This window comes from Thamnophis elegans, chromosome 8 (assembly GCF_009769535.1).
Source record: "Thamnophis elegans isolate rThaEle1 chromosome 8, rThaEle1.pri, whole genome shotgun sequence".
Taxonomy (NCBI): Eukaryota; Metazoa; Chordata; class Lepidosauria; order Squamata; family Colubridae; genus Thamnophis; species Thamnophis elegans.
Window position 1 is genome coordinate 6,051,455 of NC_045548.1, and position 26,170 is coordinate 6,077,624.

Here is a 26,170-nt window from a genome sequence, read left to right on the forward strand (position 1 = left end):
CAAACGGTGATCACATGACCCCAGGACACTGCAGTGGTCATAAATTATGAATCAGTGGCCAAGCGTTTTAATTTTGATCATGTCACTACGGGGATATTGCAACAGTCAGGTGAAAAACGGCCATAAGTCAATTTTTTCAGTGCCGTTGTATCTTTGGATGGTCAATAAGTGAACTGTTGTAAGTCAAGGATTACCTGTGTTTATCATTTTTATCTGATCAGCACCTAGCATTCTCAGATCCTATTTTGCCTCACGCGTCACAAGCCAATCAGCGCAACTGAAATAGTTTGGGTTATTTCATTTTATTGCTTCCATATGTTTGCATAAACCAAATTGAACCGTATTTCAATCCTTTCCTGAAATTCTTTTATGTTTGATTTGGATAATCTATGAACATTATTATTCAACCAACTTTAAACCAGTGGAGGCCTGGTGTACAATATCAGGAACCCAAGAAAACCTTGAAAAAAAAGCTTTTTCTCACAAACAATTTTACTACCATTTGTTCTGCACTTCTACTACTACTTCCCACCCGATTAAAAAAAAACTGTAGGAAAACCAGTCGCTGAATTCTGTTCACAGTCAATGGAAAGGTGGTAATGTAAATAAGTGTTCATGAGAAAATGTTGACTTTTGGTAAAAGAGAGAGGAGCATCCATTGTAGTCTACAAGTCCTCCCCCATCTGCCTGATCCTAGAAATAGCAATAGCAATAGCAGTTAGACTTATATACCGCTTCATAGGGCTTTCAGCCCTCTCTAAGTGGTTTACAGAGTCAGCATATCACCCCCACAATCCGGGTCCTCATTTCACCCACCTCGGAAGGATGGAAGGCTGAGTCAACTCTGAGCCGGTGAGATTTGAACCGCTGAACTGCAGAAAGCAGACAGTTGAAGCAGCCTGCAGTACTGCACTCTACCCACTGCGCCACCTCGGCCCTAGTCACAATAGGCCAACAATAGCCAAGGCATTGTTGGCCAAAGAACAATGAATGTGTGTGCAAACCGGAAAATTCCACTACCCCCCAATTATACATAAAAAAACTTCACAGCTATACATGAGTTGGAAGTGAACCTACCCCTTGGAGAAGATATAGGTAGTCCTCAATTTATGAGCACAATTGAGCCCAAAGTTTCTGTTGCTAAGACAATGGTTAAGTGAGTTTTGCCCCCCACCTCGCTTCACCCACGTAACACCTATCCTCCGCGAGCTGCACTGGCTTCCTGTTGATCTCCGGGTGCGCTTCAAGGTGCTACTTATCACCTACAAAGCCCTTCATGGTAGTGGGCCTGGGTACTTGAGAGACCGCCTACTGCCAATTACCTCCACTAGACCGATACGATCGCATCGATTAGGCCTCCTCCGAATTCCATCTTCCAGCCAGTGCAGACTGGCAACTACCCGGAGGAGAGCCTTCTCGGTGGCTGCTCCGACCCTCTGGAACGAACTCCCCGTAGAGATTCGGACCCTCACCACCCTCCAATCCTTCCGCGCTGCTGTAAAGATCTGGCTGTCCCGGCTGGCCTGGGGTTAAGATTCTAACCCCTACCCGAATTGTGTGACTGTTGTGCTTTCTTTTTAATACATCGCGCTGTGATACATCGCGCTGTGAAAACATTGCGCTGTGAGCGGTAAATTTAAAATTAAAACGAAAACCTTACCCTAACTCTCCCAAACCTAACCCTAAACCTAACCCTAAACCTAACCCTTAACCTAACACTAAACCTAACGCTAACCCTTAACCTAACCCTAACGCTTAACGTAACCCTAAACCTAACCCTAACCCTAACCCTAACCCTTAACCTAACCCTAACCCTTACCTTTATGTGAATCGGCTTGCTTTAATTTTATTTTAATTTAAATTTAATTTATTTTTAATTTTTTTTGTCGCGCTACTGATGACGTCACGTACGCGCTTTAATCGGGCGCGCTTTAGTCTACCACGGTTTTGACGGGTCACGGAATTTTGATCATCTGACCGGGGGAGTGGGGTGTATTGGAAAGGTTGTAAGTGTAAAAAGTCACTTTTTTCGGTACCGTTGTAACTATGAATGGTCACTAAATGAACTGTTGTAACCTGCAGAGTTGTCCTGTGGTGTGTTGGTCGCGGTGAATTATCATAGACTCCCCCCCCCCCCAATATAGGTTTGAATTCTTCCATCTAGTGCCCTCTGGAAGTATTGAGGCTATCTCTCGCCATATAACTAGCTGGCAATTGTGTGTGTTTTCATGTATCTTGCTTAATCACGTTGCTTTACAAGTTAATCCATGGAAATCGCTTCTCCATCCATTCACACACACTCCCAAATCCCTTCTCTTCTCCTATTTGCGTCTTTGGTGATCCCTGGCAGCACAAAAAATAGACTTTCTTTCCCAATGTACAAGTCAAGTCTCTCCTTTCCCACCTGAATCCAAGCAGCAATCACTCAACAGCCCGCCGATCTCTCGGGATTAAGGATAACGTCAGACAGTGAAACAGGCACTTCAACCCAAAAAGAAAAAAGGAAGAAGGAAAAAAGGCAGGGGAGAGATGAGAAAGAAGCCATGTTGGTCCAAACTAACCTTTAAAATGTGAATTCTGAGTTGCTGATGTAATCTGAGTCCTGATGATGTCAGCACAAATGAAGGATTAGTACAAAAACTGCCTAGAAAAAGAGAAAATGAAAAAAATAAGGGTCTTCCACAGCTGTATTTTTTTTTAAATTGTATTACATGTCTGCCACTTCTTTGCCAGCGGATGAGTTGATATCTGTATTTTAGTACACAGGCCATTTTCCTTCAGACTTGTAGGAAAATTAAATTGACCTGTTTTAATTTAGTATTGGCAAACCTCTCAGAATAAATCCCACCGGAAGCTGACACCTGCCTCAGAACCACACATAAATGTTTTTGATTTGTTTTTCTATTATCCAAAACAAAACAAAAAAATCAGTTACCAGAGTTCATACTTTGAAATCTACAATAGCAATTTGTAAAGCTTACACCCATATAAGGATGTAATAATATACAAGCACTACAAATATCTAGAGAAAACTGAACAGCTTACAGCCCTTCGGGCAGGACACACAATGTGATGGAAAACAAAACTTGATAATCTAAGCCAAAAAAATAAATAAATTGTGAAATATTAGTGCCTGGTACTTGGTGCATCATTTTTTGTACCAGAAGAGTACAAGAAAAACATGCAAAATATTTGTTACTGACAATTTAAATTCACCAGTAATTTGGATCATAAGAGGCTTTACTACTGCAATGCGCTCTACATGGGGCAGCCCTTGAAGAGCATTCGGAGACTTCAGCTCGTCCAGAATGCAGCCGCGCGAGTGATCGTGGGTGCACCTCGGTACACCCACGTTACACCTATCCTCCGCGAGCTGCACTGGTTACCGATTGGTCTCCGGATACGCTTCAAGGTGCTAGTCGTCACTTATAAAGCCCTTCATGGTATTGGACCTGGGTACTTGAGAGACCGCCTGCTGCCAATTACCTCCCAAAGACCCATTAGAGCACACAGGGCTGGCCTCCTCCAGGTTCCGTCTACTAGCCAATGTCATCTGGCTACTACCCGGGGGAGGGCCTTCTCTGTGGCAGCTCCGGCCCTCTGGAACGAACTCCCCTCAGAGATTCATACCCTCACCTCTCTCCAGGCCTTCCGAAAAGCCGTTAAAACCTGGCTGTGTCAGCAGGCCTGGGGTCGATGAGTTCCCTTCCCCGCTCGATCTGTGTGGCTGTTGGTCGTTTTTATATGTCTGTATTTGTAGTTTTTTGTGTTTCCCTTTCCCCCCTTGGGTTTGTGCGCCGCCCTGAGTCCCGCTGGGAATAGGGCGGCATATAAGTAAAATGAAACCTAAACCTAAACAAATTAAACCCCACACTGCACCTCTGAAATTCAGAAATTTTCGTGTCTTCAAAAATTTCCGCACATGACTTGAAAGAGATAGGCAAAAGATAGTATCACATCCCTGTTCTTAAAGATTTTAAAGAAAAACAGTATTGGTTTATTCCTTTTGAACCATGTTATGCCATCCCCTCAAAGTAGCTCCTGAATTGATGAATATTTCTGATGCACAGTGTCCATTTCTTGATGACATTAACTTGACTGAATGCTGGAGATTTAAAAAATAAGTTAGCCTTTTTTTTTAAAAAAAATGGAAATTCTAAGTAAAATGATAAAACTATTGATTCCCTCATCCATAGAATAGAAATTGTATCCCAATACATTTGGAGAGATCACTGTATTGTTTCCAAAACAAAAGTTTGGAAGTTTTGAAGATTATTGACATTTGCATGCCGCCCACTCCCTAGGGACTCTGGGCGGCTTACAGACAAACAAGGGAATATATAAAAATTAAAATAGAAATTAAAATAGAAATACAATTGTTTAAAATTACACAACATACATGCTACTTAAAGTGGGACTGGATGCTAATCAACAGCCCCAGGCCTGCCGGAACAGCCAAGTCTTGGTAGCTTTACGGAAAGCCGGAAGAGTAGTGAGGGTCCGGATCTCCACGGGGAGATCATTCCATAGGGCCGGGGCAGCAACAGAGAAGGCCCTTCCCCGGGGGGGGGGGTCGCCAGCCGACATTGACCGGCCGATGGCACCCGGAGGAGGCCCAATCTGTGTGATCTTATCGGTCTTTGGGAGGTAAATGGCAGGAGGCGGTCTCTCAGGTAGCCAGGTCCTAAACCATGTAGTCGTTACTTATAAAGCCCTTCATGGTATTGGACCTGGGTACTTGAGAGACCGCCTGCTGCCAATTACTTCCACTAGACCGAGTAGATCCCACAGATTAGGCCTCCTCCGAATCCCATCCACCGGCCAGTGTCGACTGGCGACTACCCGGAGGAGAGCCTTCTCTGTGGCTGCTCCGACCCTCTAGAACGAACTCCCCGTGGAGATTCGAACCCTCACCACCCTCCAGGCCTTCCGCAAAGCCCTTAAAACCTGGTTGTTCCGACAGGCCTGGGGCTAAAGAGCTGTTGCCCCCGTCTCGAATGGTATGACTGTTGTGAGTTTTAAATTATATATTGTTATGTTGTTGTTTTTAAATCTTTTGTCTGTATCCCCCTCCCCGGTTCGAGTTGTGAGCCGCCCTGAGTCCCCTTCGGGGGAAAAGGGCGGCATATAAATTTAATAAACTGAACTGAACTGAGCTTTAAAAGTAAAGGAGTTCTACTACCAATGATCCCATAATCAAAGTGATACAAAAATGAACATTAAGACCTTATATGTGCAACGGCGGTCCAATTATCAGAGTTATCAGTTTCCCTCCCTTGAGTCCAATAAAGGAGGACTGCTTTCACTCAACATGTTGCTTCACAGCCTGTATTGTTCAATCAGCTGTCAAGACTTATCTTTATCTGCTAAGAGAATGCCAGAAAACAAGGGTTTGGCCCATTTCATCCTGCTTTTAAGAACATGTCCAGGCAAACTAGAAATCAAGGTTTTCAAAGGGAGATAGTTTGTAGGGCTGCTAGCAACATCATGGACTGCACAAGTCAGAACAGCACTAGAATTTCAAATACACACACCACTATACTTCAGGCAACAACTTATCAAAGTCAAACACTCTCTTTCTCCTGGTCCTTTTCACTCCAGACTAGAAGCAATTAATGGGGACATATAAAATAACTTGCTCTCCTTACGCATTATATTGTTCCTACGGTGTAACGTTCATAGAGACTTATCCTCTTTAACTTTGAGGCCCTTGACTTTGAAAAGAAACAATTCCTTGGATTAAGTTTGCTTACAAATGTTTACATGCTTTTACAAAGGCTTTTTAGTGAACACACCATTTTAGGATTTAATTCTAAGGCTTCCTGGTTTTCTGAAACAAAAACCAATATACAGCCCTTTTTTTTTGCTTTTGAGAGGATAAATCTGGGCTGAACTTGGGCCTTAACATCTTCAACTCAGCTTCCATATTACTGCATAAAGTATTTGCAACTTTTTGTCACTGCTCCTTAGCAACATTTGCTTACTATCCTGAAGCACTTCTATTTTGTGTTGTTGTTTACATAATGCTATTTTTTTTCCCCAGTAGGCAGCTCTGCTGTCAAAAACGCTAATCCAGAACAGATTCCTTAACGGTTTATTCTTTATCACTATTGCAGAATTTTTCTCTTTCTCACTGCAAACCCACCTGAATTTATCTACAACATCAGGACCTCTTGGAAGTTTGCAATACCCCCCCCCCCAAAAAAAAAAGTTTGTTTGTTTGTTTGTTTGTTTGTTTATTATATTTATATGCTGCCCTTTTCCCCCGAAGGGGACTCAGGGCGGCTCACAACTCAAACCAGGGAAGGGGGATACAGACAAAGATTAAAAACGACACATAACAATGCATAATTTAAAACACGACAGTCATACCATTCGAGACGGGGGCAACAGCTCTTTAGCCCCAGGCCTGTCGGAACAGCCAGGTTTTAAGGGCTATGCGGAAGGCCTGGAGGGTGGTGAGGGTTCGAATCTCCATGGGGAGTTCATTCCAGAGGGTCGGAGCAGCCACAGAGAAGGCTCTCCTCCGGGTAGTCGCCAGTCGACACTGGCCGGCGGATGGAATTCGGAGGAGGCCTAATCTGTGGGATCTAATCGGTCTGGTGGAGGTAATTGGAAGCAGGTGGTCTCTCAAGTACCCAGGTCCAATACCATGAAGGGCTTTATAAGTGACAACTAGCGCCTTGAAGCGTATCCGGAGACTAAAAGGCAGCCAGTGCAGCTCGCGGAGGATAGGTGTTACATGGGTGAACCGAGGTGCACCCACGATCGCTCGCGCGGCTGCATTCTGGACAAGCTGGAGTCTCCGAATGCTCTTCAAGGGCTGCCCCATGTAGAGCGCATTGCAGTAGTAACATAGTAGTGCATAGCAAGGGGAGGATTGCAGCTGTTTCAGGTACTCAACTAATGACGAGTAGCAGCAGAAGTAAAAAAAATGAGACTAAAGCCAAAAAAAACAACAACAAGAAAATGAAGGAAAGATACAAATCAACAGGTGTCTCTAGCCAAATTTCCTTTACTGGACTGTTGAAGGTTACAATGTTTAAATAGCTAATTTTTCACCGTGAGATCATTCAACAATAATAGGAGCATATATACCAAAAGCTATCAGGATAGTGAATGTTAACATTGTGTGTGAGAGAGAGGGACGGAGGGGGGGGGGGGGAGAGAGAGAGAGCATATTATATATCTACATAGCACAGAACTTACAGAGAGATTATCCACAAAACAAGCTAAGTCGGAATCTTCATAATAGCATTTTCTAGCATTAGCTAGGCTATATAGAAGGGGGGAAATATATATATTTACCGCAGTGTTTATACTTGCAATGTGGCATTTGAGCAATCAAATGTCCAAAAAACATTTTAGCAAACTTTGAAATTAGAAAAGGAAGTCGGAACGATAGTTTCCGTGCCTGAAAATAATCTCTGTATCGAACGCACAGATTCGAAATAAGGATGTCATCGTTCTGGGATAGATGAACCAACTTGGAAATAATTCAGATAATTATAGAAAGAAAGTAGCCAGGCTACAGATTAGGGAACACAACAGCAGGATGGAGAACAGTGGTATCACAAGTCTAATTCTTATAGTTATATAGTTTTAAACACACTGCACCCCAACTGTGTGCAAACTGGGGCTGCCACAGGGCATGTAATGACAGCCCCTGCCATATTCATGGCTCTCACGTCCCAATTTGACCATCAATTGGACATGCAAATGCCAAGATCTGGAACACCATGGACAGCCAAGGAACTGGCTATTCTTACTAAGTCCCAGTGGAAACTGAAGAAGCCGTAATGCCCCGATGAAGGAAAAGCTGCAATTCAATGATGTCAGAAATCTCTCTGGGCATTTGCTCCGTGCACCTGTTAACTAGGAGAAAAGGCAGGGAATCTCCCTTCCCATCCCTGGCTTAGGATCCTGGCAAGCAAGGGGGGGAAGGTTGACTTTGACCTTCCTAGCCAAAGATGCTTTCCTCCACAATTATACACTGAAGCAACATGGAAGGAGCACATTTACGCAGCCACTTTACACACTAAGTTAAGGCATTTTTCCTCACTAATTGACAGGGGAGGATTTAAAGTGCAGAGTTTCAGGCACCAACAGCGATGAGTTAACCAACCAATGCTCGCTTTTCACTGCTTTTATGACCTTTAACCATCTTTTTTCTATGTCTATCTCTTCAACCACAAATCTTTCGGCTGAAAATCTTTTCAGGGATCGCCAAAGAGAAAACCAACAAGGCTGCGTCTAATGTTTTCTGCACGCTATTCTAACTTGTGATTTTCTCCATCAAAAGCCTCTTTAAGCTCATTAACAATGCATAAACCTCAACACTCCCCCACTCCCCCCCCCCGCACAAAATAAAATCTCCCCGACCCAGGAACTACAAATAGCATTCAAATACAAATCAAGTGACCAATGGTTGACCACAAAGCTATTCATTTGGCAATAGTCAGTGATCCAATTTTTGAGTCACTCCGAAAACAAATACGGGACTGAGAGTGGGATAAAGGAGAAAGTCAAGCTTCCCTTAAGTGGAAAGGAGAGACAGCACATGAACTCGAAGACTTTCAGTTATGAAGTTCAGCATCCTTCGGGGCATTTTCATCCTCTCTTTTTTAAATATGTGTGTTTTGGCATTTAATAAGAAGAGTACAACAGTTGCCTTTTAGTTGATAACTCGGATTCCCACTCTGGTTCTACTATGCTTTGTTTCCCCCACACATATTTAGAAATTCATCACAATAAACAAGACAAATACATCATAGAATCCAAAGAGTTGGTAGCCCATTAGCAAATGCCGACTGATCTCCAAAAAAAAACTAAGAAATGTGGCAGAGGTGGGTTCCTACCAGTTCACACCAGTTCGGTAGAACCGGTTCATCAAATCTACTGAACCGGTTAGAAGAGGTTCCACCAGTGGACCCGGAAAGCAGGCCACACCTACAGAAGAGGTTCCCAAAAATTTTGAAACCCACCACTGACACACACACACACACACACACACACACACACAGAGAGAGAGAGAATCACACAGAGAAAGAGAAAGAAAGGAAGGAAGGGAGGGAGGGAGGGAGGAAGGAAGGAAGGAAGGAAGGAAGGAAGGAAGGAAGGAAGGAAGGAAGAAAGAAAGAAAGAAAGAAAGAAAGAAAGAAAGAAAGAAAGAAAGAAAGAGAGATGAAAGAAAAGGAGGAAAAAGGGACAGAGAGACAAAAGGAAGGAAAGAGAAAGAGAGAGAGAGAGAGAGAGAGAGAACACATGGCTGGCAAGCCACTCCCACCAGGTCACATGGCCGGCAAGCCACTCCCACAAAGGAGGCCACACCCACAGAGTAGGTTCGAAAATTTTTTGAAACCCACCACTGAAATGCGGGAAACAACTGCAGAAGACGAAAGCAGCAAATGATTTCCATGATACAGGTAGCCCTCGACTTACAGCATCAATTAAGCCCAACATTTCTGTTGTTAAGTGAGATGTTTAAGTGAGTTTTGCCCCATTTTACGACCTTTCTTGCCACAGTTATTAAGTGAACCACTGCAGCTGATGAGTTAGTAACCCAGTTGTTAAGTGAATCTGTCTTCCCCTTGTCAGGAGGTCACCCCCCCCAAAAAAAGATCACATGACCCCGGAACACTGCAATGTGTCACAAATATAGGTCAGTTGCCAGGCCTCTGGATTTTGATCACCTGATCATGGGCATGCTGTAAACGTTGGAACTGTGAAAAACAGCCACAAGTCACTGTTTTCTATGTCGTTCTAAAAATGAACAGTCACTAAACAAACTGTTGTAAGCCAAGGACAGCCGACAGTGTCGGCTAGCGACCCCCAGGGGGAGAGCCTTCTCTGTGGGAGTGCCTTCCCTCTGGAATGAGCTGCCCCTGGAGCTTCGTATAATCCCCGACTTCCGGTCCTTCCAACGCGCCCTACAAAGTTGGCTTTTCCAGCAAGCCAGCTTGGCCTGAACAAAACAAAATAAATGATTGATCATTGTTAATTTTAATTGATTTTTTTAAATGTTATTGTGAATCTTAATTGGGTTTGTTTTTTGGATATTTTTTTTAATTTTTTTAAAAAACTTTTGTAATATATGTTTTTTTTCCTAATGTTGTATGCCGCCCTGAGTCCTTGGGAGAAGGGCGGCATATAAATCCAATAAACCAACTTAAACCAAGGACTACACTGTATGATCACTATTACCTGGGCTATTTGGTTATTTGAGGGACCACTTTGCCCCAATTACACCCACCCATCCCATCAGGCCCTTCATGAGGTTCCATCCGCCAAAGAGCTTCACTTGGCGGGACCAAGGAGGAAAGCCTTTTCTGCCATGTCCCCCCTTCCCTTTGGAGTCTCATCTCCTCCAAGGTGAAGTTGGCCCCAACCCTATTGGCTCTCCAGAAGGCCCTCAGAACTTGGTTTTGCCATCAAAAAGCATGGAGCCCATCAAATGGCTGGTATAAGTTTGACTTTATTCTTCCCTGTCTTTTTTGTTAGGATGGTTTTCATTTATTTTTTTAAAACTGGATAAATTATAGCAATAGCAGTTAGACTTATATACCGCTTCATAGGGCTTTCAGCCCTCTCTAAGCGGTTTACAGAGTCAGCCTATCGCCCCCAACAACAATCCGGGTCCTCATTTTACCCACCTCGGAAGGATGGAAGGCTGAGTCAACCCTGAGCCGGTGAGACTTGAACCGCCGAACTGCAGAACTGCAGTCAGCTGAAGTAGCCTGCAGTGCTGCATTTAACCACTGCGCCACCTCGGCTCCCTCTGGTTGTTATACTGGTTGTTAAATGTTTGTTGTGTGTACACTGCCCAGAGTTACATCATGCTATATAAAGTCAATAAACAAATGAACAAATAAACCCGAGGGAGGCTTTATCTCTAGCATCAAATGCAAAGAAAGGAAACAACACCCTTACAGGTTCTAAATAGAAAATACCTGGGGATGGAAAGCAAGAAACAGCAGCATCAATAATAACGATTTGTTGGTATTCCAGCTACATCTTAGTTAAAGGGATGTCTCTGAAACAAGATTGGCTTGTTTAAATGAGTAGCAGCTCATAAAGAAGAAATTTAATAAACCTCATTATGTCTTAAAATCAAGCCATTCCCAATTAACATTTGCTTTAAGGGGGGGGAAGGGGGGAGCTAATCTAGGATTATGGCTTTTTAAAATCCTCCCCATCACATCTATCTTTCAGTGACACGGATGTTGACTTATTTTTGGGGGGGAAAAGCAATTTAAAATGTGAGACTATTTAATTCTCGGTATTTTTCCTTTTAACGGAGGCTGAGGGGAAAAACCCTGTGAAACTTTCAAAATAACCAAAGAATTAAAACCGGCTGATCGTACGAAAGTCATCATCTCACTGCCTCCTCTTCTGCCCCTTCCCTCCCCAATCCACTGAATTCTGCTTGAAAGCAGCATTTGCAATCCTGGCTGCTCTTACTGACGGGATTAAGGGACAAAGCTGGCAGACAGCTGCCACACAGTCAATTTATTACGGTGGGCCACTCCTCTCAAGTCAAGAGCAAAACAGACCCTCTTATTTTCAGCTGTTTTATCCCTGGGGGGTGGGGGGTTCTTTGCTTGGACGGCTTCAGTGACTAAGCGTCTCCTAAACAAATGCATCTCCAACTCCCCCCTTATCATCCACATCGTTTTGTCTTCGGCTCCCTGACATCACACTTCCAACAAATACAGTGACCCAGTCTGCTGTCTCTTATTGCAGACGTCTCCCACCTTCTGAAGATGAGTTTCACTGGGGAAAGAGTTTAAGGTACCAGCAAGATATGCACACAGATTTATTTGCTTTTAATTAGCTGAATACATTATCGAGATGCCTTCTATTTCTTGTAAGCCCAGGCTAACATTCTGGTCTCCGAAAGAGCAAAAAAGGCAACTCATTAAGATGGGAAATCGACACTCGTCCCGTCTCCGTTCCCCAAGAGTATGAAAGAGAGTCAAATGTGTGATTGCCCATCACACATTGCGCATACACAGTTGCGGCGTTGGACACAGCCTAACCACACATCGCTACAAAATGCATCCCCTTGCAATAAAAGCCATTGACTTAAATGAGGCTCGTTCCCAGATCCACAAAATTATTGCACTCTTCTTTAATATTAATTTAGTGAGAAATATTTGGACTCGGTTCTTGGCACAAAGGCCTTATGCTTTAAAGCCAGGGACAATTCCATGCTGAATTGGAGAGCTGGATTAGTGTGCTTGTGAGATCTTCATGGTTGCACTGGACTTCTCAGGATTTCAGAAAGCTAGCACAATTCTAGGGATGATTAACCTGAGTAAACTGGGGAAGTGTGATTGCCTGAAGGCTGAGCACAGATCACTCATGCTACACAGTGTACAGAAGGCATAGTTCCAGCCTTTCTTTACTGTTTGAAGCGGAAGACCATGGGTTCAGTCTACTCACTAATTCTATTAGTCTCCTGTTACATTGATACCTCGGAAAACCATCGTTAATTGGTTCTGGGAGGCATGATCAGCATCAAAACAATGAGTACCAAACATTTTTTTTCTGATATAGAATAATGTAGTGAGTCACAAGGCACTGAGAATGACAAGTTCTAGCTTGATACTAAACAAACAATGAGTACCAGGACAATTTTTTTCAAATCAAAATGCGTTGAGTACCAAATTCAATGAGTTTCATAGCAGTTGAGTACCAAGCTACCACTGTACAATCATAGGCAGGTAAAATATGGGAGAAAGCATCCTCAGAAAAGAAGACTCTTTCCGCAGGAAGTGAGTTAAGTTACAGACTTCTACTTTGAAAGAGACATAAACAAAGCTGGCACTTTTATGGTACCTACATCTATTACAAAACATTCTGAACAAACAGGAATGCAACATATTGTTTCCCTAGCCTGATTGTTCAATTCAGTTAATCTACTCCTACAATCTTAGTGTGTGTCTCAGTGTGTCTAACAAGGCATGTTCCAGTCTTCCTTAACCTGCTACCTCAGTTGTGTCGGTAATTCCCATCATATCTGAGACTTTGCGAGACCGCCTATTGCCACATACCTCCCAGCGGCCGGTAAGATCCCACAGATTGGGCCTCCTTCAGATGCCGTCAGCCAGACAGTGTCGGCTGGCGGGCCCCCGGAGGAGAGCCTTCTCTGTGGCTGCTCCGGCCCTTTGGAATCAGCTACCCCCAGAGATCCGGACCATACCCACTCTCATGGCCTTCAGGAAAGCTATTAAAACCTGGCTATTCCGGCAGGCCTGGGGCTGTTGACTTCATTGTGAAGTCCAGCCCCGATTAGAACGAATGCATGTGTTTTGTGAATTTTAAACTATCTTTTTCTTACTTTCTTTTTCTTTCTTTTTTTCTTTTTTGTAAGCCGCCCGGAGTCCTTCGGGATTGGGCGGCATATAAATTTCATTAAACTTAAACTTAAACTTTGAGAAGTCTAGTAGCTTTCTTCTACTATAAGCAATTTTGGGAAGTCAGGGACTATTCTTTCAGTTCTTTTCTTTAAAAAAAGGTTCAACATTAAAAGGGAAATTCTTAATTATATGAGCTTTTGTGCCATTTTTTTCTCAGAGATACAGGCTTTACAGCATGCAAAATATTACCTAGAAATATCCTCAATTCATTCAAAAGCTAGTCCCAATGCATTGGGTTGGGGTTTTTTTTTCGAGAGTGCTGTTAAAAATTAAATCATTATTTGTAAAAAAAAAAAAAACTGTTTAAAAACTGGCTTTTCAAGTAAGACACTCACCCAGGGATAATTTTTTTAGAAAACGGTGCAAAAGAACTTTGGAAGATTCAAAATTCATGCTTGTTTGTTATAGCTTGTATTTTTTATTTGAAGCAAAAAGGGGGCCAAACCCAAAGAGAATAGGTAGACTCAAGAGGTGATAAAAATCTTTCTGGGCATTTTTAAACATGTTTTTTTTGGGGGGGGGTGCAGACTGGCTTTACAAGGTGCTAACCAGGAGAAGATGTGGGATAAAGATGAAGCCATCATCTCCAAGTGCTCGCTATGACATGGTGAAGTACTTGGTGAACCTTAATCACTGCAAACAGGTGGCACAACATATTAAACTGAAGCCAGCAGTCAAATTTCATAGGATCAATGTCTAAATTAAGAAACTAGAAACAACGAGCAAACGCCTGCCCCAGTGTATGATTTGAACTCCAGCACAGATCCATATTTGTGGCGGAAGGAAAATTCCTATTTTGCTTACTTGGAAACACTTTACTCAAGGATCTCTGAATATAAATAAAGGCATTGGAGGTGGGGGAGAGCAGAGAACAGAGAAAGCAGAACCCTCCTTTTGATGATCTTCTGGAATTCCTAGCCTCAGCAACTGCATTTTTAGGTAGCTAAGCAAATAATGTTGCTCAAATGATTTCCAGACTATATTCCTCAAACGAGGCAGATCCAAGAACCAGCAACAGTAAATAAAACTGGCAAAAGGCAATACTTTTGTTAGGCCAACGGCAATTGTACAAAATTGCTTTTGAGTTCCACGCTTGTAGAAATGTTGTAGTATTTCAATTGATTTGACAGCGGTAATACCTTTAACGACCTTTCTTCTCATTTATCACTGCCTTTTACTTGTACGGGTGGTCCTTGACTTACGACCACAACTGAGCTCGAAATTTATGAGACATTTGTTAAGTGGGGTTTGCCCCATTTTACGACCTGTCTTGCCACATTTGTTAAGTGAATCGCTGCAGTTGTGAAATTAGTAACACCGTTAAGCGAATCTGGCTTTCCCATTGATTTCACTCGTCAAAAAGTTGAAAAGGGTGATCAGGAACACTGCAACCGTCATAAATATGAAACAGTTGCCAAGCATATGAATGTCAATCACATGACAGCGTGGATGCTGCAGTGGCCATTGGAGTGAAAAATAGCAATAGCAATAGCAGTTAGACTTATATACCGCTTCATAGGGCTTTCAGCCCTCTCTAAGCGGTTTACAGAGTCAGCATATCGCCCCCAACAACAATCCGGGTCCTCATTTTACCCACCTCGGAAGGATGGAAGGCTGAGTCAACCTTAAGCCAGTGAGATTTGAACCGCCGAACTGCAGAAATAGCAGTCAGCTGAAGTAGACTGCAATGCTGCACTCTAACCACTGCGCCACCTCGGCTCTTAACCGTAACTCATTTTTTTCAGTGCTGTTGTAATGTTGAACTGTCAACTAAATGAACTGTTGTAAGTCAAGGATTGCCTACATTCCCCCCCCCCCCAAAAAAAATGAATCAGAAGACATCTGATAACATATGGAAGAAGTACGTTGCAACTCTTGGAAACGGATGCCTCTTAACAGGATGGGTTAGTTAGAAAATGTACTGCCAGATTCCCTCCGATTGTTTGCCATCCCAGAGTAACACAGCTGTTCCCGTACAAAGAGATCCTTTCCACATTCCTTATGTCAAATTGGGACAATTCTGCAGATCGCTCCGGAGTTTTAGAGATCCTGGTCTAAAAGAAATTTGTTAAATTTCCTTTCTTGGGGAGTAAAGGGCTTTAAAATAGTAGTAGGGCAATTCAGAAGAATGTGGCTTGGTTCTAAGGGATTACTACACTTAGAAGATTGTCAAGCTCTCGTATGCTGGCTATATTTCATACCTTCTTGAACTCCGGGGAATGATTAGTTCATAATAACCCATTCCCCAGGGTGCCTAATTGCTTAACTGGCTTATTGAAACAAAAAACGTCCATGCCAGGCTGAGTCACATAAGATTAGGGGTGATGATTTTCTTTTTCATTTACAGAGTTACCCACTAACATAACAAAAACAAAACACACACACATACACAACACACACCCCACCACTCGTGAGACCTACTACGTTTTGAGAATGTACTTGCCGCTTAATTGGTAACAAATGTGCTGGATTTTCCCATCCTCCCTTTCCCATAAAGCAACAGCATGAGGGATAAGAAGGAGGAAGAGAGCAAAAAAAGAGGGAGAGATAGAGAGGGGGGGAAACTAAAGAAAGGATGGAATAAATAAGAGATCAGGTGTCTTTCGCCTAGCGGTTCCATGGAGTTGTCAAAACTGCATTAATCATTTAGAAAGGCTGTCCTCAATGGGAAAGTTAATATACAAAATTAAATGAATGCGGAGGGTTGGACTGCAAAGGGAAGAATATTTTTTTTTAGTTTTAAAGTTTTAAAATTTTATTTTTATTTTCTCCTAGGTATAATACCAGAGGGGTTTAAGAAAGATACACTTCATTTAATTATACATGTACTAACTGCGGCGCGCATAACTTTTGCGCAGTATTGGAAAAAAGAAAATACAACATCGGAGCTAGATATAATCAGAAAAGTGTTGGCCTGGCGTGGAAGCAGATAGGCTCACCCTTGAACTTAAAAATAAAGGGGAATCAGAATATTTTGAAGTCTGGAACAGATTTTATGACTGGTATAAGACAAGGGGACAAGACTGGAACAAGCTGTATCTATTGTGATTGGACAGAAGGATTGATAATGTATTAAGTAGGCTGATTGTCAATAGTTGTGACCAGCTGTATATAATGTGAATGTATAATCACTCCGACTTTGCGGTACTGCATTGTTTTAAATGTAAAAATAATAAAAATAAATGGAATATGTGTGTGTGTGTGTGTGTGTGTGTGTGTGTGTGTGTTGTATTTGTGCTGATAAATAAATAAAGGGAGACTAGTATAGATCTATTTCAAGCTATTTAGCTCTCATCAGCTAGCCATACCCTTACTGGGATTTGGACCTGTGCTGTATTATATATTAAGCAGTTGTGTTAACCACTAAGCCACAAGGTTCTCCTCCTGTATCAGCTGAGATGCCTCTTAATATATATATATATTATTATCAATCCTTCAAAAAGAAAAGACAAAGTCGACCCATATACTATAGAACAGAATGCTTACATGTGTCGTTTCTATGCAAAGCAACTACATGTGATGGTTTGAGGGTTCAACACATTCTCGGTGTTCCTGACACTACCACACCACTGAGTCAGCATAAATTGAGAGCAGGCACGACGTCTACTTTCTATTTTGAATCCATGAATGCAGGGAAAGTTCCAGTCGGTCGTTGCTTAAGCTTGCATCCAAGGGAGTCCCCAGCAGCCCAATTCTTGTCTGTTTTTATCTTCTGCGCTGACCACTCAGCAGTCTTTGGATTTCCTGCTAGCTCTCCAAAAGGAGGCCGGTTCAACTTATGTAAATATTGTTCATATTGAGAGCTTTGGAGTTTTGCCCAAGCAGTGTTATTGTACAGGCCTCTCTAATGCAACCACACATCGTCTCACAAAAGGGAAGGGCCTGGTGGCATTAGACTTAATTGACTTACTTTGAAAGCTCTTATTATTTTTTTCCTGAATACTATTTTTTTGCTACAAAACTAACAGGGTGTGTGACTCAGTCCTGACTCCTTCAACCAACGCATGCTGATTTCTTTCAGACCGGATCGCCTTAAAATCAACTGCCACCTATCTAGGTATTGTTCCTAAGCAGATGTCAATAGCACAATGCTTTGAGTCCAAAACTTAATCAGAATTCTTGTATATAAGTCTTATAAATAGCTCAAGATACTAGCCGTTTACTCAATTGAGTGGGGGAGTAAGTGTTATTTGGGAGGCTCTGGGGATTTTCAGAGATGCTGACTCACAGATAACCGGAGATCCTGTTTGTGAAGCTGGGTCGAAGGATGGGAAGGAGGGGCGGGGGGTTGCCATGCTCTGTCTGATGTGTGGCTGCTTCCCTGGCTGGTCTCTCTGACCTTGTGGCTACGTTGCGTAGTGGGACACATCAACCTGCCTTTTTTGGGGGTGTGGAGTCAGAGGTGGCCTAGGAAACTTGTGGCATGCACAGCCCTCTCTGCGGGCATGAAAGCTGTCACCCCAGCACAGCTCCACCACACATGCATGCACGCCTCCTGCCAACCAGATGATTTTCGGGGCTCTGCTGCACATGAACGGGGTGCGGGTGGGATGTGGGAGATGCACAGATATGCGTGGGGACGGGGGGAGCGGTGCACTGCGTGCCCCTCCCGCAGCCCATTTTTACTCCTAGAAGGCTAAAAACATGATGCAGGTCATGCACGGATGTGCAGGGGGAGCGTGGGGGGTCACCCGCACATGCACAGGGGGACAGGGCACACGGGGTGTCACGCATGCATTGCATTATGGGTGCGGGGACACACACACACAACACACACACTTTCAGCACATGACAACAAAAAGGTTAGCCATCACTGGCCCAGGAGTTCATGGCTACCATGCCCCTGATCTAATTCATTGAGGGTCCCACACGTGGAAGTGTGATCTGAGTTTTTCCTCAGCAATAGTAGCATGATCTGTATATTGATATCAGTCCCTTGTCAAGGTCTGATCATTCTTTGATTGCCCTGGAATTCTCTAGGGCTGCTCCTTGAAGCAGGATCTGTTCAATTGGTCTGTTCCAGGCACTGATGGACCGACCCCGGTCAATGCTTCAGAAGAAATCTGTCTGATGCAACTGACACATTAGTCATCACTTGGAATTAGAGAGTAACAATGATCTCAGAGATCCCCTCGGTTTTCATAGGAACTTTAGGAAATGAAACAAGGGAAGAGATACCTCTAAAGTGTCAAAGAGGAGGATGAGGAACAAATCAAATATGTCTGGGCAAAAGGCTTTCTTAAAGATTGCTTCATGGCAATGTCTAGGCAAAAAATGGAGGTGTTTTTCTTATCAAGTCTACAAACTTCCAACAGGTGACCCTGTTTAAGATAATCCAGACCTTCTGGATTATCTGGGCATGGATTATCTGGATTCTGGGCATGGAATATATGCAGTGTCGTTGTGAGGACTATTCAAGGCATCTGTCTAATAAAGTTCCTCAGATTTGCTCTTACTTGGAGACTAGACTATACAAGTCCTATGGAGTTGGCTGAAGTAAGGCCTGGCTTCTTCACCTGGAAGAAGTCTAAGCTTGATGGTACTAAGGAAATTGAAGCTGTGATTGGACCACTGCTGGCAAATCCATTTTTTCCTAACTGGTCAGAGGCCCCCAAGAGACAACATGTCATTAGGTCCAAGCAGTAGTGAATTCAGCCTTGATGGAGGAAGTAGTCTTACCTGCCCTTAGAAAGTGATGAAGTCATCCAATCAGTTTTTAATGCCTAAGGTAGGACTAGAACTCACAGACTCCTGGTCCTCAGACCAGCATCTTATCCACTACACCAAACTGCCTCTTTTGTTTTCAGCCTTCCCTTTGGAAGGGGGTGTGTGGAGGGCCAAATAAGTTATTGAGAACCGAGTCAGGCTACAGAGAACCTGGGCAAAAGCTAATAACTTGTATCCCTTTTGGTTGCATTTTCATTCCTGAGCATCGGTTGCACTTATGTGGATACCTCTGTGTTCTGAATCCCCCTCGTCCCACACCATCACACTCCGAGTCAAAGATACTTTACGGAATTTATTAACAGATAGGTCCTTGGCAGCAAATCGGCACAGATAAGCCTTGGCAGCAATCCAGCTTGCCAGGCTCACAATACTGTTCTCCAACATTCGTCAATGCGTTGACTTCTGCAAAAGGGGTGTGTGCACAAGCATTCCTTTTATAGTCTGGAGAGGAGCCTAATTACCACCAGCTGAGTGCAATTACCTCCTGTAACTTCGCAACTGTTCCTTACACCTATTAGCTGCCCGGTGCCGGGCATCCAGGAACAACTCACTGCTGACGTCAGGATCACACTCCCTTGTCTCCTCCCCACTGGTCCAAGGCTCAGGTGTCTCCTGGTGGCCAACCAGCCTCTCTGCGCCCTGCTCGGAGTCAGAACCCTGTCAAGGGTCCTCCACATCCTCCAGAGCCGACTCATAGGGCCCCTCGCTGTCGGAGTCTGGTGGCAGCTCCAACGGCTCCTGCTGGGCCACAACACCTCTGGTTGGACCAGAATGCAGGTGGTGAATCCATCATGGTCCACCTTGTCTCTCAGCAGTTTTCAATAATATCAATCATGTTATTCCATCTGCATTGGCTCAGGAGGCTAGGAGCGGGAGACACGGTATTGCCGTTTTTCTATTTCTTCCTTCGAGGTTGGTTCCAGTTTGGTATTGGTAGAGGGCTAGATAGATTTAAACGCCTGTTTTTCTGGATTTTACTCTCTCTCCGCTTCTATTTAGCATCCACATATAACTACTAGATGAGGACATCTGAGAGCGTATGGTCAGGTATCATCAGTACACTGAGTGTTTCCTAGATTAGTCCCGGAAGTTTTCTTGGCAAGATTTCTCAGAAGTGGTTTGCCATTACTTCCTTCCTAAGGGAGAGCAACTGGCCCAAAGTTGCCCAGATAGCTAGTGCCTAAGGCAGAACTGTTAACCCCCAATGTTTGGAGGCCTGGATGAAGAGAATCAAGCATAGGCTCAAATTACAACAGAACCAAATGCCTGGGGATTTTCAGGCTCTTCAATGTGGGGATTTTCCACCATTGTTTCCAGTGGTGGGATTCAAATAATTTACCAACCGCTTCTCTGCCCTAATGACCATCTGGGTAGGTGGGGCTCAGTGGTCATGTGACTGGGTGGGCGTGGCCAACTCAAGGTCACTCAGGTCGATGGGCGCTTCGCCTTATCTGTTACAATGTAAAAAGGGTTAACCGGAGAAGCAGTTTCTGTAAGCAGGTCAATAAAGATGAGGCTAGAAACAACACTAGAATGTTTCCTTCTTGCCTTCCTTACAGGATTAGCCCTGTAAAGTGGGGAAAAAACAAAATGAGATTTTTTCCAACAACCGGTTCTCTGAACTACTTAGAAAGTTACCAACCGGTTCCTGAATAGGTGTGAACCGGTTGAATCCCACCACTGATTGTTTCTGAATGCAGTTACCCTCAGAAGGAACTGGCAGTTAATTTGAGGGTCTTCCGAGACTCTGGGGTAGCCATGGCGAGGACGGCCTTGCACAAATATAACATGTCCCCCAACTGGCCCCCTATTCCTGAATCAGAAATGTCTTGCCTGGATCCCCCCCTCCCCAAATTAGGATATCACAAGGCATTCTACAAGGTGCCCTATATGAGGAGATCATCAAAATGTGGTCTCCCTATGTTCCAGTTCAAAATGTGGTAATACAGTCCCATTTTTCATCCTGTCTACCACTTTATAAAAATTAAGTAACAGAGATGTGGTCTATAACATGGTTTTTTTTTTTAAAAAAGCATCAAATGCATTCATTAACAACTAGCTGATAACTCGGCACCGCCTGGGTATTTATTTAGCCCGACCCTCCTTCCATGAATGTCGCCGCAATTTCTAATGTTAGATTTTCCCCGCACTTACCAGAGGGAGCCCCCTTGTGGAGTACTGTGAAGCCATTAACATGGCAACTCCACAGTGCTGTAGAGTAGAAGCCATTTTAAGGCAGTACAGTGGAAGCCGTTTTAAGGCACAACAGGCTGTATCTTAACAGAACATACACACCGAGGGGTGTTAGGGGTATCTTACTCCCACAGTATTTGTTTCCAGAGGGAAGTAGTCTGTGTACCAAGTTGAAATTGCTCGAGGCGTTCCAGAGTTATGTTGGAATACACACACACACACAGCCATTTTTATATATATAGAAGAGAAGAAGATAACATATCTAAGCTGACATTTATCAAACTAAAAACATTTGCTTTTAGTTCTGCCAGACCAATGTCATCTGTAAATGGAATATAGCAGTCTCTTCCAAAAGACCTGGCTACTACATACTTTACTCCATCATGGACATGGAGTTAACTATGGCCTTAAAATACCAAGGCATGTAAAAACAACAGCCAGTGATTTCACACAGCATAGGTACACAAAATGTCTTTTAATGTATTTGTAGCAAGAAATGATGATATACCAATGGAGTTTAATGCTTTACACATGCTGTACACATTATTATTTCAGAAACACAATTTGCTTCAACACTAGAGCCAGCAATTCAAACTATAATAGTAGTGTAACTAAATCTTTACTATAATAATAATCACATGTTCAAAGCATCATCTGAAATAATGTGCACAACTGGCATGCAAAATGATTACTCTGACTGAACTAATGCAATTAAGGCCATATTTGAAATTATATTTATTTATTAAATTCACATGTCACCCATCTCACTGCCAGCCGAGACTGAAAAATCATCAAATGATTCAAATTGTAGATTGTGCAAAGAGGCAGGGGGAAAAAGTAGATCACACATTCAGCTTGTGCAAAAGGTTTGCACAAACTGGTTATAAACAATGACATTACATAGTTGCTAAACTGATTCACTTGAACATCTGTGAAAATGATCATGTGCCAGCAATGAAAAATTGGTGAGAGTTGAAAAAGTAATACCATGTTTCCCCGAAAATACAACAGGGTCTTATTTTCTTTTTACCTACAAAATATGGCTTGGGCTTTATTTTGGGGGGAGGGTTTATTGTTTTGGGGTTGCCGGGCGGCTGCTCTCTTGCGACCGGGCTCCCAAAGAGCCGGGCACAGCCTCATGGGCGAATGGCTGTGTTGCGCTGTGGCAGCAACGCAACACAACAGCCATGAAGCGGTCACGGTCACGAGCAGCCACCCGGCAAACCCCCTTTGCAGCCGGGCACAGCGCCATTCACTGACCTAGGGGTATTGCCAAGCTACGTGAGCGCCTGTTTGCCGCCGCCCAGCTCTCGCGGCTTGGCGTCTTCCAAATGCCAGTGAACGGCGCTCTGCATGGCTGGAGAGGGGGGTTGCATTAGCGGTTATTCCGCTCTCGCTCACCCACCTCCCAGCCTCACGATACAAGGCCCAGCTCTCATTACGGAGCCAGGACACCTCCGCCGCCACCAACATACCAGCCTGGCTTTTTCCACGGCTTCCAACCAGAGTCTTTCGGCAGTGGCCACTATCGGTGCACATTCTATGGTTGTGGGCCAGCTGCCTGCAGAGCGTACAACCGTAGAGCGTGCTCCCAGAGCAGCCACTGCCAAAAGACACGGGTTGGAAGCCGCGGAAAAAGCCAGGATGGGATGGTGGCGGGAGCAGCAGAGGTGCCCTGGCTCCATAATGAGAGCTGGGCCATGCATTGTGAGGCTGGGAGGTGGGTGAGCGAGAGCAGAACAGCTGCTCATGCAACCCCCCTCTCCAGCCATGCAGAGCGCCGTTCACTGGCATTTGGAAGACGCCAAGCCGCGAGAGCTGGGCGGCGGCAAACAGGCGCTCACGTAGCTTGGCAATACCCCTAGGTCAGTGAATGGCGCTGTGCCCGGCTGCAAAGGGGGTTTGCCGGGTGGCTGCTCATGAGCGTGGTCGCTTCATGGCTGTTGTATTGCTCTGCTGCCACAGCGCAACACAGCCATTCGCCCATGAGGCTGTGCCCGGCTCTTTGGGAGCCCGCTCACAAGAGAGCAGCCGCCCGGCACCCGCCCCCCTCTTCAGCTGGGCACAGCGCTGCTCACCAACCTAGCGGTATCCCGAAGGTGCCAAGCAACCCGATCATCTTTGCCTCCCCCCCCAGGTTCCCGTGGCTTGGCACCTTCCAGATACTGCTAGGTTGGTGAGTGGCGCTTTGCCTGGACAAAGGTGGGGGGTTGTCCAGGGGGCTTATATGCGGGTGGGGCTTATATTTTTGCTCACCAGAAAAAATGTGGCATGGCTGTATTATGAGAACATGTCATATTTTCGGGGAAGCACGGTAGAAAATGAACAAGTTTGGGATTTACGAATACAGACACATAAAATCTTGGATCACAACGCACCAGATATACAGTAACTGTGGATGAAAAGAAGAATGTGTGAATAATTGATCTGGCAATACCCAGGATAATAAAATAGAGCACAAAGAAATCGAGATCTAATGATCACAAAGCATAAAGATCTGAAAACTGAAACTGAAAGATTATGGATCATGGTGGTCCCAAAGATTATTGGCACACTTGGTGCCATAGCAAAAATAAAAACGACCCTGCATAGTACTGGGAAAATCTGTTCAGTGAGAAAATTTCCACACTGCTTAGATCTGCACATATAGTACGCCAATACATTACAACATCCTAGGTTCTTGGGAAGAACTGTGTATGAAGGCCAACACCAGCTAAAGAACTGGCAGCTGTGACTTCACATTGTTACGACACAACAAAAATAGTTAGTAGGCACCAGTGCAATCCCAAAACACAGGAAGCACTAATCGAACACCACTGGTGTTAACAAAATCACCATCATTCAATTGCAAAAGGAAGCAGAACATCCTGCAACAATGCCTCGTTAACACCATCGAACAACATCTGCCTAACTGAGGTCCTTGAGAAGGACTGGATAGGTGGATAACAATGCCAAATCCAGTCTGAACATCTGGCTAACTGTGAAACCAACAACAATTAAAGCTGCAAATCAACATCAAATCTACTGACCAAACACTGCTAGAATAGAGAGAGCGGTTTCTCGAAGCTTTGCTGTACAGAAAAATAGGGAACAAGAAAATGCAAGCTCATTTGTCCTGAATCTTATGATGTTCTTCCTCTATCCTGCCCCCATCTTCATCCTCCTCCTCCTTAAAGTTAAAATTCGTTTTTCCTCCTCCTTCCTAAGAAGAAGAAAAAAGCTACTATTCAAAATAGTAAATTGCATTTCACCAATTTCATCATTAAAGAGCATTACTCAAGATTGTATACAGGTTGATAGATGGAAGAGTATAATTCAAAATTAGCTAAACTTAGCTAAATCCAGTGGCAAATCGTATAGTTAATTAAAAATTGATAATGATAGTAATGTATACAAGGCTGAGCTGTTATGATAAGTAATAATTGGATATGAGAAGGGAAGGTTAGAAATATTTTTGGACTATATATCAAGATTATTAATAACAATAATAATTACAATAAAAAACAAAATTAAATACAGTTAAGTTTTAACTAATAGGGGGATGTTATGATATAGGATATAGTTAAAGAAAGGATAATGATAATAAATTATATACATGGAGGATTAGAAAATTTTGGTATTAAATATTATGGATGTTTAGCTAAAACAGGATATGAGGATTTAATGTTAATGGAGGTTTTTACAAATAAGTAAATGAAATGCCAGTATGTGGTTATGTATTGAATCTTGGTATATTTAAGGATGAAGGATGTTTAAATAACTATAGTCAAATAAAAGTGGAGGTATGATGATGTGAATATAGTAAATATTTGAGTTAAGACACTTGAATTAATATGAATTCTTTTTGATGACTGTGGAAGAGATGCACAAAAGCCTTTTGTAACCAGCTGATACACTTTCTACAACATGTAAAGGAGGAGGAGTTGTAAAATAAATAAATAAAAAAATTTTATTAAAAAAAAAAAGATTGTAATTTTACATTTAATTATCCAGAAAATCCATATTCATCATCCAGAAAAGGCGAACCGTTTACCATCAGAAGAAGTCACTCTGCTTTGCGTGTAAATATTGTAAAAATATTTTTTTTTTATGCTGAGTTATATGGGAGACCCGGCGTCACGGCTGATCCAAAAAGTCCGTCCCCCCCCCTCTCTCCCCCCAACCCGCCAATCAGTTTGTATATGAAAGCAGCAACAATCAACACATTCAGTTTTAGATTCAAAGTTGCTATGTTCTATTATGGTTCCACATTGGAATTCTCAAGTGTGGGACTATGCGTTCCAGCATGGAATCTAACAACGCCAGCCAAGTCACAAAATAACTTACTCGGCAATGTAGAATTAGTGTGCCTAACATATCTCTGAATTCATCTTATAACTTTTTTTTAAAAACCCACAATTCCTCTTTATTGTAAAGGAAAGTTCTGAAAAATCGGGGCAGTGCGTTCAGTATCTTTGAGGACTTTGAGGCAAGAGCCGAGGTGGCGCAGTGGTTAAAGGCAGCACTGCAGGCTACTTCAGCTGACTGCAGTTCGGCTGTTCAAATCTCACCGGCTCAGGGTTGACTCAGCCTTCCATCCTTCCGACGTGGGTGAAATGAGGACCCGGATTGTTGTTGGGGGCAATATGCTGACTCTGTAAAAACCGCTTAGAGAGGGCTGAAAGCCCTATGAAGCGGTATATAAGTCTAACTGCTATTGCTATTAGAACTTGAGAAGGATCATACCCCATGCCTAAATTTGCTTTTAATCTAGAGGAACAATTCTAGAGAGCAAAAGGGAAATCTCCAGCCTGGCTGCTATGTCTGGCTAGCAGAATATTTTCCCAATA

At 43.4% G+C, this 26,170-nt stretch overlaps 1 protein-coding gene across 5 annotated transcripts in view; it reads right to left on the reverse strand.

Moving 5' to 3' along the window:
• The window catches only part of RREB1 (ras responsive element binding protein 1), a 193,389-nt gene that overhangs the window by 83,677 nt on the left and 83,542 nt on the right, over window positions 1–26,170 (reverse strand). For 4 of the 5 annotated variants that reach the window (XM_032222644.1, XM_032222642.1, XM_032222646.1 and 1 more), the window contains exon 3: window positions 2,562–2,644. The exons of the other annotated variant lie outside the window; for it this stretch is intronic. The gene's annotated coding sequence lies outside the window, so the exon portion shown is untranslated. The remainder of the gene's footprint in view (window positions 1–2,561; window positions 2,645–26,170) is intronic. 5 annotated transcript variants of the gene reach the window in all.